This window comes from Lissotriton vulgaris, chromosome 2_1 (genome assembly GCF_964263255.1).
Source record: "Lissotriton vulgaris chromosome 2_1, aLisVul1.2, whole genome shotgun sequence".
Lineage (NCBI taxonomy): Eukaryota > Metazoa > Chordata > Amphibia > Caudata > Salamandridae > Lissotriton > Lissotriton vulgaris.
Genome location: NC_141687.1, coordinates 841,399,380 through 841,414,191, shown reverse-complemented (window position 1 = coordinate 841,414,191; position 14,812 = coordinate 841,399,380).

Sequence of the window (14,812 nt, the reverse complement as noted above, 5' to 3'; positions counted from 1 at the left end):
AGCAGGCTAAAGTCACCTTCACTCAAAAAGGGGCAGAAAACCCGGTCTGAACACACGCCCACAGCACAACGAAGACACGCCCACAAGGGACTACTTTGCTGGCACTGTTCTTTTACTTTTTAAATGTATATGGTGGGTGTCTGCATAGCCTATGTCCTTCTGCTGCAACTGCCCTTTCCAACGCTGTATTGGCTGTTGTGATTGGTTCTGTGGTTCCTGAGATTACGCCTCAAAGGTTTGGGCTCTCTCTTTATTATATTAGTATGGATTTGAATACATCAGTGCTTCAGTTCTTCACCTCTGTGCCCTGGGTCATAAATCTGACTCCAGCATTCTTCATTATCAGGCCCTGCTATCTGCAGCCTGAAGCTAATAATGTGAAATAAGCATAGTGTTCCCCTTACCTTAAAAGCTTGCGATCGACTGGTTGGAGACACCTGGTCCAGAACAAGCAGCACCAGTGCACACATCCCTCACACACAGATCAGGTACAATAGTGGCTCCATGTTCCTAAAACACTAAGCACACACGAAGCACCAGAAGCTCCACGTGTCCATAACAAGCGCACAACAGCACCAGTGCACAAACCTTCACACAAAGATCAGGTACAGTATTAGCCCCAAGTGTCCAGAACAAGAAGCACACGAGCTGCACCAGGGTACGCTTCCCTCACACAGAAATCAGGTACAGTAGTCGCTCCATGTGTACAGAACAAGAAGCGCACAAGCAGCACCAATGCTTATATAGATGAGGTACAGTAGTGGCTCCATGTATCTGCTAGACGTGCACAAGCCCCACCAGTGCACGCTTTCCTCACACACAAATCAGGCATAGTAGTGGCTCCATGTTTCAAGAACAGGAAGCGCAGTAGTTGCTCCATGAATCCACTAGATGTGCACAAGCAGCACCAGTATGCGCTTCCCTCATGTTCAGATCAGGTACAGTAGCGGCTCCATGAATCCACTAGATGCACATAACCAGCACCAGTGCGCGCTTCACTCAGGATCAGATCAGGTACAGTAGCGGCGTCATGAATCCACTAGATGTACACAAGCAGCACCGGTGTACGCTTCCCTTATGATCAGATCAGGTACAGTAGCGGCTCCATGAATCCACTAGTTGCGCACAAGCAGCACCAGTGCACGCTTCCCTCATGATCAGATCAGGTACAGTAGCGGCTCCAAGAATCCACTAGATGTACACAAGCAACACCAGTGCGCGCTTTCCTTATGATCAGATCAGGTACAGTAGCGGCTCCATCTATCCACTAGATGCGCACAAACAGCACTGGTGTACGCTTCCCTCATGTTCAGTTCAGGCACAGTAGTGGCTCCATGAATCCACTGGATGCGCACAAGCAGCAACGGTGCACGCTTCCCGCATGATCAGATCAGGTACAGTAGCAGCTCCATGAATCCACTGGATGCGCACAAGCAGCACCAGTGCACTCTTCCCTCATGATCAGATCAGGTACAGTAGCGACTCCATGAATACACTTGATGCGCACAAGCAGCACCGGTGCACGCTTCCCTCATGTTCAGATGAGGGACAGTAGCGGCTCCATGAATCCACTAGATGTGCACAATCAGCACCGGTGCACGATTCCCTCAAGATCAGATCAGGTACAGTAGCGGCTACATGAATCCACTTGATGCGCACAAGCAGCACCGGTGCGCGCTTCCCTCATGATCAGATCAGGTACAGTAGCCGCTCCATGAATCCACTGGATGCGCACAAGCAGCACCGGTGCACGCTTCCCTCATGATCAGATCAGGTACAGTAGCGGCTCCATGAATCCACTGGATGCGCACAAGCAGCACAGGTGTACGCTTTCCTCATGATCAGATCAGGTACAGTAGCGTCTCCATGAATCCACTAGATGCGCACAAGCAGCACAGGTGCACGCTTCCCTCATGATCAGATCAGGTACAGTAGCGGCTCCATGAATCCACTCGATGTGCACAAGCAGCAACGGTGCACGCTTTCCTCATGATCAGATCAGGTACAGTAGCGGCTCCATGAATCCACTCGATGCGCACAAGCAGCACCAGTGCACGCTTCCCTCATGATCAGATCAGGTACAGTAGCGGCTCCATGAATCCTCTCGATGCACACAATCAGCACCGGTGCACGCTTCCCTCATGATAAGATCAGGTACAGTAGCGGCTCCATGAATCCACTGGATGCACACAAGCAGCACCAGTGCACACTTCCCTAATGATCAGGTCAGGTACAGTAACGGCTCCATGAATCCACTAGATGCGCACAAGCAGCATCAGTGCACGCTTCCCTCATGTTCTGATCAGGTAAGGTAGCCGCTCCATGATTCCACTCGATGGGCACAAGCAGCAACGGTGCGCGCTTCCCTCATGATCAGATCAGGTACAGTAGTGGCTCCATGAACCCATCTGATGCGCACAAGCAGCACCGGTGCACGCTTCCCTCATGATCAGATCAGGTACAGTAGCCACTCCATGAATCCACTGGATGCGCACATGCAGCACCGGTGCACGCTTCCCTCATGATCAGATCAGGTATAGTAGCGGCTCCATGAATCCACTGGATGCGCACAAGCAGCACAGGTGCACGCTTTCCTCATGATCAGATCAGGTACAGTAGCGTCTCCATGAATCCACTAGATGTGCACAAGCAGCACAGGTGCACGCTTCCCTCATGATCAGATCAGGTACAGTAGCGGCTCCATGAATCCACTCGATGCGCACACGCAGCACCAGTGCACGCTTCCCTCATGATCAGATCAGGTACAGTAGCAGCTCCATGAATCCACTGGATGCGCACAAGCAGCACCAGTGCACGCTTCCCTCATGAACAGATCAGGTACACTAGCGGCTCCATGAATCCACTCGATGCGCACAAGCAGCACCAGTGCACACTTCCCTCATGTTCAGATCAGGTACAGTAGCGGCTCCATGAATCCTCTCGATGCACACAAACAGCACCGGTGCACGCTTCCCTCATGATCAGATCAGGTACAGTAGCAGCTCCATGAATCCTCTCGATGCCCACAAGCAGCACCGGTGCACGCTTCCCACATGATCAGATCAGGTACAGTAGCGGCTCCATGAATCCTCTCGATGCCCACAAGCAGCACTGGTGCACGCTTCCCTCATGATCAGATCAGGTACAGTAGCGGCTCCATGAATCCTCTCGATGCCCACAAGCAGCACCGGTGCACGCTTCCCTCATGATCAGATCAGGTACAGTAGCGGCTCCATCTAACCACTAGATGCGTACAAGCAGCACCAGTGCAGGCTTCCCTCATGATCAGATCAGGTACAGTAGCGGCTCCATCTATCCACTAGATGCGTACAAGCAGCACCAGTGCACGCTTCCCTCATGATCAGATCAGGTACAGTAGCGGCTCCATGAATCCTCTCGATGCACACAATCAGCACCAGTGCATGCTTCCCTCATGATCAGATCAGGTACAGTAGTGGCTCCATGAATCCACTAGATGCGTACAAGCAGCACCAGTGCAGGCTTCCCTCATGATCAGATCAGGTACAGTAGCAGCTCCATCTATCCACTAGATGCGTACAAGCAGCACCAGTGCACGCTTCCCTCATGATCAGATCAGGTACAGTAGCGGCTCCATGAATCCACTGGATGAGCACAAGCAGCACCAGTGCACGCTTCCCTCATGATCAGATCAGGCACAGTATCGGCTCTTGCAATGAACTTGTGAATGACACATATAGAACAAATACAGCGTAGGTAACAGCAGTGCACACATCCCTCATAAACAGACCAGGTACTGCTAATGCTGGTGCAAGGAACTTGTCAATGACACAGAGCGAACAAGCAGAGGACAAGCAGCACACACTTGCCTCGCATCCAGATCAGGTACAGCATGGGCAATGCCCTGAACGTGTGAACGACACATAAAGAGCAAGCAGAACACAGGAACCAGCATCACATATACTTACCTCTTACACAGATCAGTGGTGGCTGGTAGTGAACTTGTAAATGACACATACAGACAAGTAGCGCACAAGCAGAAACTGTGCATCCTTCTCTCATATTGTAAATTGTATTTATATAGCACATACTACCCCTGAAGAGGCATCGAAGCGTGTTGTAGTGAATAGCAGGTTACCCCGGGGGCCGGAGCCCAAAATAAGAGGTTAATAGTTAGGTTTTTTAGGTCTCGTGACCTACAATGCGCGCAAGCGCATTGAGGGATCGAGAATTCAAGTAGCCAAAAACATCGTCAAACCAAGGGCTTCGTTCCTGCGGTTTTCTTGAAGTTCACGTGAATCACGTGAGCAAACAAGCATGCGCATTCACGGCCAGCCCAGCACATCAAAGGGCTTCTCCTCCCCTAATTATTCATGGCCGGCCACAGGCCGGCCGTACTTTCAGTTTCCCAAAGGGCATCGCTTGCATTCCCCCCCCCCCCCCCCCCCCCCACCCCACCAGGCTCTCCCACCCCCATCCGGCTTCCCTCCGGCCATTTGGCAGCATTGCGAGGCCAGCCAGACACATTGGCTTTGCTGTTAATTGCTTGCTTCATTTCGCTTTGAGGCAACGTCTGTAAGCAGGGTAAGGCTTAGCTGTTAACACAGCTTCCATATCACTATTCGAATAATGCACGCAGCTTTTTTGCAGTGTAGGAGACCTATATCACAACGGACAAGTGGTTGCCGGCTGAGTATTCACCCGCTGATGAGCACTCGTTCAAACACAAAGACGTTTCACCGATGAGGATGCTGGCCGCCTCTGTTGCTCGGCAGTGTTTCCAACGACAGTCACGTTAGTTTCTGCGAATGTCCAGTTTCCGTACTCGGCTTCGAGGTGCCACACTGATATGGAAACCACTGGTGGAAAGTAAACACACTATTGCAATAAGCAAACTTGCTGGGCGCTAGTTTCATTCAATATTTACAAAGTATTACGTTTGGGCAGCGGCCAGACACCGCCAGTGCTCACTCAGGCAGAGAAAGTGACGCCGAATACAAAGGAAACTAGTTTACTCTGTGGCCTGATCGGATGGAGAAATACAGATCAAATGCTTTAAGTGCAAAGTTTAACATTAAAACGATTTGCGCAACACTACGTGGCCCATCCGGCTTCCCTCCGGCCATTTGGCAGCACAGGCCGGCCGTACTTTCAGTTTCCCAAAGGCCTTCGCTTGCATTCCCCCCCCACCCCACCAGGCTCTCCCGCCCCCATCCGGCTTCCCTCCGGCCATTTGGCAGCATTGCGAGGCCAGCCAGACACATTGGCTTTGCTGTTAATTGCTTGCTTCATTTCGCTTTGAGGCAACGTCTGTAAGCAGGGTAAGGCTTAGCTGTTAACACGGCTTCCATATCACTATTCAAGTAATGCACGCAGCTTTTTTGCAGTGTAGGAGACCTATATCACAACGGACAAGTGGTTGCCTGCTGAGTATTCACCCGCTGATGAGCACTCATTCAAACACAAAGACGTTTCACCGATGAGGATGCTGGGCGCCTCTGTTGCTCGGCAGTGTTTCCAACGACAGTCATGTTAGTTTCTGCGAATGTCCAGTTTCCGTACTCGGCTTCGAGGTGCCACACTGACATGGAAACCGCTGGTGGAAAGTAAACACACTATTGCAATAAGCGAACTTGCTGGGCGCTAGTTTCATTCAATATTTACAAAGTATTACGTTTGGGCAGCGGCCAGACACCACCAGTGCTCACTCAGGCAGAGAAAGTGACGCCGAATACAAAGGAAACTAGTTTACTCTGTGGCCTGATCGGCTGGAGGAATACAGATCAAATGCTTTAAGTGCAAAGTTTAACATTAAAACGATTTGCGCAACAGTACGTGGCCCGTGCCAGGGAAAGGTCACCTATGATTGTTAACTAATATATGAGGTGTCATGAAACAGTTATGTTAAAAAAAAAAAAAATGTAAACTCTGATTTGACACTGTGTAAGGATGCTGGCCTTGGCGGATCGCTACGTGAAACAAAGCTTTTGCTATTTCGCATCTCAAAGACTAGAGCTGGAATGGCAGGCCAATGTTCATAATTTTGTCAAGGACTCACAGAACCCCGTTTCTTTACTTTACTTTACTTTACTTCTTTTTTTCAGTGTAAATTACAATTTTACTTTAAAGTATCAATATAATTTGGACTTGCAGGCTGCAGGAATATTTATTATTCACCACCCACGTATTGAAAACGAAATCACGTGAGGCTCCGGAGTGAGGGGTTTCACAACAGTCACTCCAACTTGGAGGTTTTATTGCTCCCTTGAAAGCAATCCTTCGTCAAGAGTTGGACAGGCTGCTTTCGTTTATGCGGTTCAGTTTCGTTCGGAATCTCCGCTGTGGGATGCAAAGCCTCGCAGTGTAGACCTCATTTGTCGAGCAGAAACATTTCAGAGTGCCATCGACGCGCAGAAGCTTGAAAAGTATTGTATGACATAGTGTAAAGGAATAGGCAGTAACAGTGACTTAATGTGGTTATTCAGCAAGATGAAATTTATTGCTACTTATTGGCCAGCCAGCCCCTGCACCCACCACATCCACCACCAACACCACCACACCCACCACCACCACCACCACCACCTCCAAATCCACCTCCACATCCACCACCACATCCACCACCACATCCACTGCCACATCCACAGCCACATCCACAGCCACATCCATCACCACATCTACCACACCCACCACCACCACATCCACCACACCCACCACCACTACATCCATCACCCCATCCACCACCACCAGCCAATCCACCACCACATCCACCATCACATCCACCATCACCTCCACATCCACCATGACATCCACCGCCACATCCACCACCACATCCACCACATCCACATCCACCGCATCCACCACCAACACATCCACCACCACATCCACCACCACACTCACCACCACCACATCCACCACCACATCCAACACCACTTCCACCACCACTGCATCCACCACCACCACATCCACCACCGCATCCACCACCACCACATCCACCACCACCACCGCATCACCACCACCACATCAACCACCACCACCACATCCACCACCGCATCCACCACCACCACATCCACCACCACATCCACCACCACTTTCACCACATCCACCACCACCACATCCACCACCACCACCACATCCACCACCTCCACAACCACCACATCCACCACCACATCCGCCCCCACATCCACCACCATCACCACCACATCCATCATCACCACCACCACCACATCCACCACCACATCCACCACCACCATATCCTCCAGATCCACCACCACCACATCTATATGTGTGTGTGTGTGTGTGTGCGGGTGTGTGTGTGTGTGTGTGTGTGTGTGTGGCTCTGTGTGTGTGTAGGTGCAAATGCAATGTTCTTGGATTTTCGTCACAATAAAATACACTGAACATAATCTTTACAAAAGTTATTTACAAACGTTTAAGCTATTGCCATTATAAATTACAACAACTTTTATTTAAGTATTAATTATTTACAAAATTAAAAGCCATTGTTATTTGTAATATCAATACATCTAAGTCACGTAAATACAACACACATTGCATTACAAATGCTATAGGTGTCACATTTGCGAAAGTTAAAACTATTGACATTGTTACTGACAAAGCTATTAATTTTGATATTTTCAAAACCAACACATAAATAAAACAAGCACTGGCGTTGCCAATAGGTCTCGCAGTAGGAAAGTTGGAGCTATTGGTTTTGTAAATGACAAAGCCCTTTATGTTTTTAAAATGAAAACAAAACTAAAAGGCATTGCTATTTGCAATTGTAATAGCTCCAACTTTCCTACTGCGAGACCTATTGGCAACGCCAGTGCTTGTTTTCTGTGTCCCTATACTGACCAGGTAGGCATTGCATACAGTGGTGTAACAACAAAGTTGCCAAATGCCCTAATACAAACAAGTACATTGAGCCCAGTTCCTTCACGGTTCATTAGTTTAAAGGGTAATAGCTTCAGTACACACATATCACACCCGGTGGCCTTGGTGCCACTGCACCTGCTGCACCACTAGTAACCACACCGCTGACTGCATAGGGTGTGGCAATGTGTCACAACAGGTGTAGCACACGCAGCAGTCGTGTGCTCTTCCCTCATATATAGGATATGTTCAGCGAAGGCAGGTGCACTGCATGTTAAATTGTGCAATATAAATGAAGTGATTAAAATATGGGTAACGCAGGCTTCCATGACACTCAAAACACGTACAGAGAACACACAATCAGCTCCACCGGGAAGCCGGGCCTGCACATTGTGCACGAGCCTTGTCCATTGACCTGGGGCAGCGGGGTTTTAGACTGAGATCAAAGCATCGAGGGGTTTATGACTGTTCGTTCACATGGAAGCCAGCCTAGCTTTGAAAAGCTGCTTGTGCAATAAGTAACCACAACAAAGGTTTGGCAGGAGCTCGTCGAAAATTGGACGGCTTCCTTTAGACGAGATCACAAACTGGAAGTGGAGTTCCTCCTTTCCCCGTCACCCACTGGGCAAACGCCGAGTAATGGCTTCTCAGCCATTGAACTCTCACCCGGCCCTCAGCCTTTGACCTCTCACCCCTGCGCGTTTTATTGTTCCGGGGCTCACCGCAGGGAATAAAGCTGGAGACAGCAGTAAGCAGATGCTGGACCCAAGGCTACGCAGGGTTCGACAGAGCCGTTTTAATGCACGGCAGTGGCATAGCCAGTGTCTCATGTGCACAAGGTCCAAGGCAGAAGATAAACGACCCCCACCAACCGCTATTTGAACTTCACCAACAGAGGTGATGGTGCGCTCTATTTATCTGCATAACGTAACTTAATTGGTAAATGCAGCAATAATCCAGGGCTGCCTGGCCTTGAAACTTGTGCTCTCAGGCAGTTAGTGACAATTACATTTTTAAAAAGTCTGTCTGTCTTCTCCCTCCTTATTACATCTTACTATGCCTCTTCTACCTCACCACTTCTTTGACTTCTGTCTCTATCTCTCCGTGTCTATGTGCTCTGTGCACCCCATCCCTATCTCAACACTATCTACTTCACCTGTGACAACTCCCTCAATTATCAATATACCCCGCTCAAACCCACCTTCCTGTACATTTCTCTCATGACCTGTGTCACTCTTTTCCACTGTCTGTTCCTTCTTCTTCGTGTCTTCCTTCTCTACCTCCAGTCTCATTATAGCTCATCCCTCTCTCTGCGCCGTTCTGCTCTGTTTGCATCTCTCCGCCGTTTACTTCACCTCTATTTGATCATCATATCCGTCGGTAACTATTGCACCTGGTTCTCAACCTCTTCACTCTACCCCGGCCTCACTCTGAACCTTCTCCTTGCCTCACCATCCTCTACCTCACCTCTCTCTATACCTCTTTTCTCTCTGAAATCTGCCATTGCCTCATGTCTGTCTAGCCCTCCTTTTTCTCATCCACTGCCTAAACTCTTAACATACCTCACCATGTTTTGCTATCTCACTTCCATCTTCTGTTTACTCTAGCTCACCTCTCTCACTCCTTGACTCCTTTCTCACTCCCCGTCGGTCTCTTAAACTTTCTCTACTTTTCCTTTCCCTTTCTCTCGGTCTCATTTCTCTCTGTATTATTCTCTTCTTTATTCTAACTCACCTGCTCTATTTCAAATATACCCACCTCCCGCTCTTTGTACATCTCTCTACCTCACCTCTGTGTCTAACCTTCTCTTTGCTTCAAATGCCTCTCTACCTCAACCTTTCCCTCTACCTCTGTATAAGCCTCACCTGTCCCTCTGCCTCGTCTCTATCTCTTCCTTCGCCTCTTTTCTCACTGATGTCTCGTTTTACCCTTCAACCCCTTTCTCTACCTTTCTCCCTGTCTCAGTATATTCTTTAACCTGTCTCTCTCTACCTCTTCTCATTTTTCCCTCCATTTACAGCAGTGCTCTATTGCTGTGTTGCATCTCTCTATACATCTCTCACTATGTCCCTTCACTGCCTGTCTACTGTACATCTGTCTGCCTCCACCTCTCACTAACTCACCTCTCTTTCTGCCATACCATTCTCTCTACCTCATCCAGGTGAATCCCCCTTCTCTTTCTCGCTCTGCATTTACCCGATCCTCTCTCTATCTCTATGGCTACCTGTTCTTCTTTCTTCCTCTATGCATCTTTTTCTGACTACCTCATCTTTCTATCTGTATTTAATGTTACTCTCTACCTCACCTACCTCAACTCTATCACACTTCTCCTTCTACTTTACCTCACTCACTAAACCATTCTCTTTGCCTCTTTATTTTTATCCTGTCTCCCATCATCCCACGTTTCGCTTACTCAGCAGAGTAGAAGTCACTTTCTTGACAGAGAAGTGTGCACATAGTAAGAGGAGATGAGTGGCAATGGAAGGGGAGATAGATAGGAAGAAACAACCAGATTTCACAGATGGAACTATGAAAACCATCAGAGCAGTTTTTAGGTTTCGCCTCGTCGAAAGCTGCGCTCTGCGCAGCTTTTCGGCGCAGGCGAAATCTAATGTTAGTAACAGTTGGCCTTTGGAACAGAGATCTGTCCGTCATTCACTGAGGCGATTGTTGGGCGTTTCGCCGATTCTTTCCCTCTCCGCAACGTCATGAAGACGTGGCCACTGTGGGCGTGTATTTTTTTTTCCTCAATGTTTGTGTTCATTGTTCGTCTTGTTCCCTGTTCCGCTGGCTGTTTCCTGACCCCCCTGCCGCTGCCCGTGTGCCGTTAACCCGCCCCACTCCCGCTGTCCCTCCCCCCCCCTCCCGCTGTCCATGTTTGATGCTTGTTTGGAGAGGTTTTCGGCTACAGAAGCACAAAGGGAACTCTGAAAAGAACTGAATCTATTTTTTTTGTGCCAAGTGAATTTGGAAAGCGCTTCGTGATGGACTGTGTCCATTTTTGGAGAGCTAAATTAGCTGCTGCTGGAGCATTGTTTTTGTTGACGTAGTGTATAGGTTGTGAGGCCGTGCAGCTGCCACCGCAGTGGGCGAGCAGAGGAAGGAAGAGTTCTGGCCTCCGTTTTCTGGCAGTGCCTGTTAGGTACTTCTGAGAAGGAGAAGAGGTGCGCTCCCATCACAGCTTTCAGACATGCAGCTGTGACTCTTGTTTAGATTAAAGAACACAAGTGCCTCTGTTAATGCCAGACTGAACCGCGCAGGCGTTCTGATTTTCTGCTTCGTATAAAATGGCGGCTTTTTCGGTGTCGGAAATAGTCATCCCTTGGTAAATGCCCAAAACAAACAGGGGTCAGCTGACACTTCTACTTCTGGGTCATAATCGCATGCCCATAAGAAAGATGGCGCCCTTGGTCAGAGCGATGGGGGTGGGATTATTGGAAGTCACTTCCTGTTACGGCCCTGCCAGAGTTAAAGATGGCGGCCGTGGGGGTGCTGGAAATGGGAGAGAAGCTGCAGGCAAGACTGACCGGTGACGGCGAGCCTAAGAAGGTAAACACCGGGGCGACACGAAGGAGAAACATAACCGGGGGAGGGAAGGAGAAGGATCGGCGCCGAGATCAAGGCGAGGACGGGGCAACCTGAGGAGCGGGTGGTTGACGAACATAAGAAGGAAGGTATTAGGAGTGAAGGGAAGAGCAGTTAAGGTAGTATTGAGAGCAGTAGGAGAAAGAGATTCGATGGAAGGTTGCAGCAGAGAGACTGTAGAAGAGTGCATAATAGTGAAGAGGGCAGCGAAAGGAGGTCAGTAGGATCATGAGAGGGAGATCTCTGGGTTTTTGTGGAAAGGGGTTTCCTGGGAAACCAATGAAAGAAGGTTAGGGACATGAATGGACTTAGTAAGGGCTAAGTATGCAGCATAGTTAAGGTAGAGAGAGATCGGTGGAGGCAGAGAGTAAGGGCAATGACGCTGGAAAGTGAAACGGAAATTAGGTCGTGCAGTGAGTTGATGTGGGGGCACTGCAGTGAGGGTTGCCTCTAGGATAAATGCTGGTGGCAGTGATGTGGATCTGTAGGGATGGGTACTGGGTCGGACGAGTAGTTGGGTGATCATGGCGGATCCCTGGGTTATACAAATGAATTGGGTTTGTGAAGTGCACTCCTATTGATAATCCGTTCTGAATCTTGAATAAAATTATTCTTTACTTTTGCGAGGGTGTGCTGGGAGGGGAGGAGGAGCCACTCTCCACACTGGTAGAATAAATATGAACTAGTGACTTACGCACTACCTTTGGCAGAAATCCATCTGCCTGTGTAATCTTGAATAAGAAACTTTTTCCAAACTTGGTGCTTACTATATTTACATGTGGCAACGAAAATACTTATTAATTCAGCTTTTGTCTTGAAAAAGCTGAATTAATAAGTATTTTCATTGTCACATGTAAATATAGTAAGCACCAAGTTTGGAAAAAGAAGTGAAAAATGACAATTTAATTAAACTTCTTGAAAATCTAAATCAATGTTTCTTATTCAAGATTACACAGGCAGATGGATTTCTGCCAAAGGTAGTGCAGATAGGATCCCTGGGTTAGGCAGAATAGTGATCCTCTGCACTCCGATTATCCCTAAGGTGATCAGGGCACTACTTTTGAAACATTCGTGTTTTTGCTACTAGAAATCACTTCTGTGTTTTGTTTCTCTGCACGGTCAGTTAAATGAATCATATATCTACGTTTCTTGGAGCGCGTGGAGTGTTAAAAATGCGGAGCTTGGAAAGTTTTCATCCGATGACCTGCAACCATCTTATCACGCTGCTCGTGCCTTCCCACTCATTGATCATTCCATACATGTTCTTAGAGTATGTCCCAGTATTTTTATGCTTCAACTGGGTGAGGGTGATCGATTTTACCGTATAGGCTACATTTCTCGCCATATTATTAGGTGTTGGATGTTATAAGGAAATGTTGATGCAACGTACTATATCACTTCAATAAATGCGTTGACCAGTTGGCTTGCTTGTCTTCATGGTGTTTTCATAGCAGGTATTCAGGTGGCTGTCTTTGGATCTCGCCCGCTCACTTGTTTTATGTTCAGTTGCCCACTGATGGATTGGTAGTGCCAGATCAATAATTGCCACAAGTTCTCTCATTAAGATCACAAGCTGGATCCCCCTTCTGTGTTTACTTAGCCCTTTTGTGCAAGTGTGTACTGAAGCCTGTTCTTCCTAATTGTACTCCTCTGAAACTTTAAAATAGTAAATGAGATGAAACTCTTCATAATTGTAGCAGATCACTCTATCTATGAGGATAGTAGTGTGAAGCAACCATTGGAAGGTAACTCAAAAGCTTTTTGCATTCACAGGGGGTTATTTAGCCAGCAAACTGTATTTTTCTGTTATAGTATCTTGCAGCAAGGGACACATTTCCTGATCGGTTGTGTCTTAGGTTGTGTCCCCCGGAGCCTGGTACACCTCGCGCTTCACTGGGCACCTGTTTGTACCGTACGCTGGCTCTCCTGAGGCTGGTACGCCTCGTACTGCTGAGTTCAGTGTTCGCGTCGTACGCCGTCTCACGCGAGATGCATGAGGTTTAGCAGGGCACCTACCGCGAAGCAGCACAAAGCGTACTAGAGCGCTACGAAGCGCATAGAGGGACTAAGGAGCACCAAACCGTCTGGGAAGTGGGCAGAAGGCCCAAAATATTGCCATAAAGAACTGTGGCACCCCTTTATAAAGAACTGTGACATTCTAAGCTGTGCTTGCTTCCCTGCCCTTTGGCTGTGCTTGCTTCCCTGCCCCCTGGCTGTGCTTGCTTCCCTGCCCCCTGGCTGTGCTTGCTTCCCTGACCCTTGGCTGTGCTTGCTTCCCCGCCCCCTGGCTGTGCTTGCTCCCCCGGCCCCTGGTTCCCCTTCCCCTGGCTGTGCTTGCTCCCTGCAACCTGGCTGTGCTTGCTTCCCTGCCACCTGGCTGTGCTTGCTTCCCTGACCCCACTCTGTGCTTCCTTCCCTGCCCCCTCGCTGTGCTTGCTTCCCTGCCCCCTGGCTATGCTTGCTTCCCTGCCCCCTGGCTGTGCTTGCTTCCCTGCCCCCTGGCTGTGCTTGCTTTCCTGGCTGTGCTTGCTTCCCTGCCCCCTGGCTGTGCTTGCTCCCCCGCCCCCTGGTTCCCCTTCCCCTGGCTGTGCTTGCTCCCTGCAACCTGGCTGTGCTTGCTTCCCTGCCACCTGGCTGTGCTTGCTTCCCTGCCCCCTCGCTGTGCTTGCTTCCCTGACCCCTCGCTGTGCTTGCTTCCCTGACTCCTCGCTGTGCTTGCTTCCCTGACCCCTCGCTGTGCTTGCTTCCATGCCCCCTCGCTGTGCTTGCTTCCCTGCCCCCTCGCTGTGCTTGCTTCCCTGCCCCCTCGCTGTGCTTGCTTCCCTGCCCCCTCGCTGTGCTTGCTCTCCTGAGTGTGTGTGTGGCTCTGGGTGGGTGTGTGTGGCTCTGGGTGGGTGTGTGTGGCTCTGGGTGGGTGTGTGTGGCTCTGGGTGTGTGTGTGTGGCTCTGTGTGGCTCTGGATGTGTGTGTGTGGGTGTGTGTGGCTCTGGGTGTGTGTGTGTGTGTGGCTCTGGGTGTGTGTGTGTATGTGTGTGTGGCTCTGTGTGTGTGTGTGTGGCTCTGGGTGTGTGGCTCTGGGTGTGTGTGTGTGGCTCTGGGTGTGTGTGTGTGTATGTGTTTGTGGCTCTGGGTGTGTGTGTGTGTGTGTGGCTCTGGGTGTGTGTGTGTGGCTCTGGGTGTGTGTGCGGTTCTGGGTGTGTGTGTGTGTGGCTCTGGGTGTGTGTGTGTGGCTCTGTGTGTGTGTGTGTGTGTGTGTGTGTGTGTGGCTGTGTGTGTGTGTGTGTGTGTGTGTGGCTCTGGGTGTGTGTGGCTGGCTCTGGGTGTGTGTGGCTGCCTCTGGGTGTGTGGCTCTGGGTGTGTGTGTGGTAGTAATTGC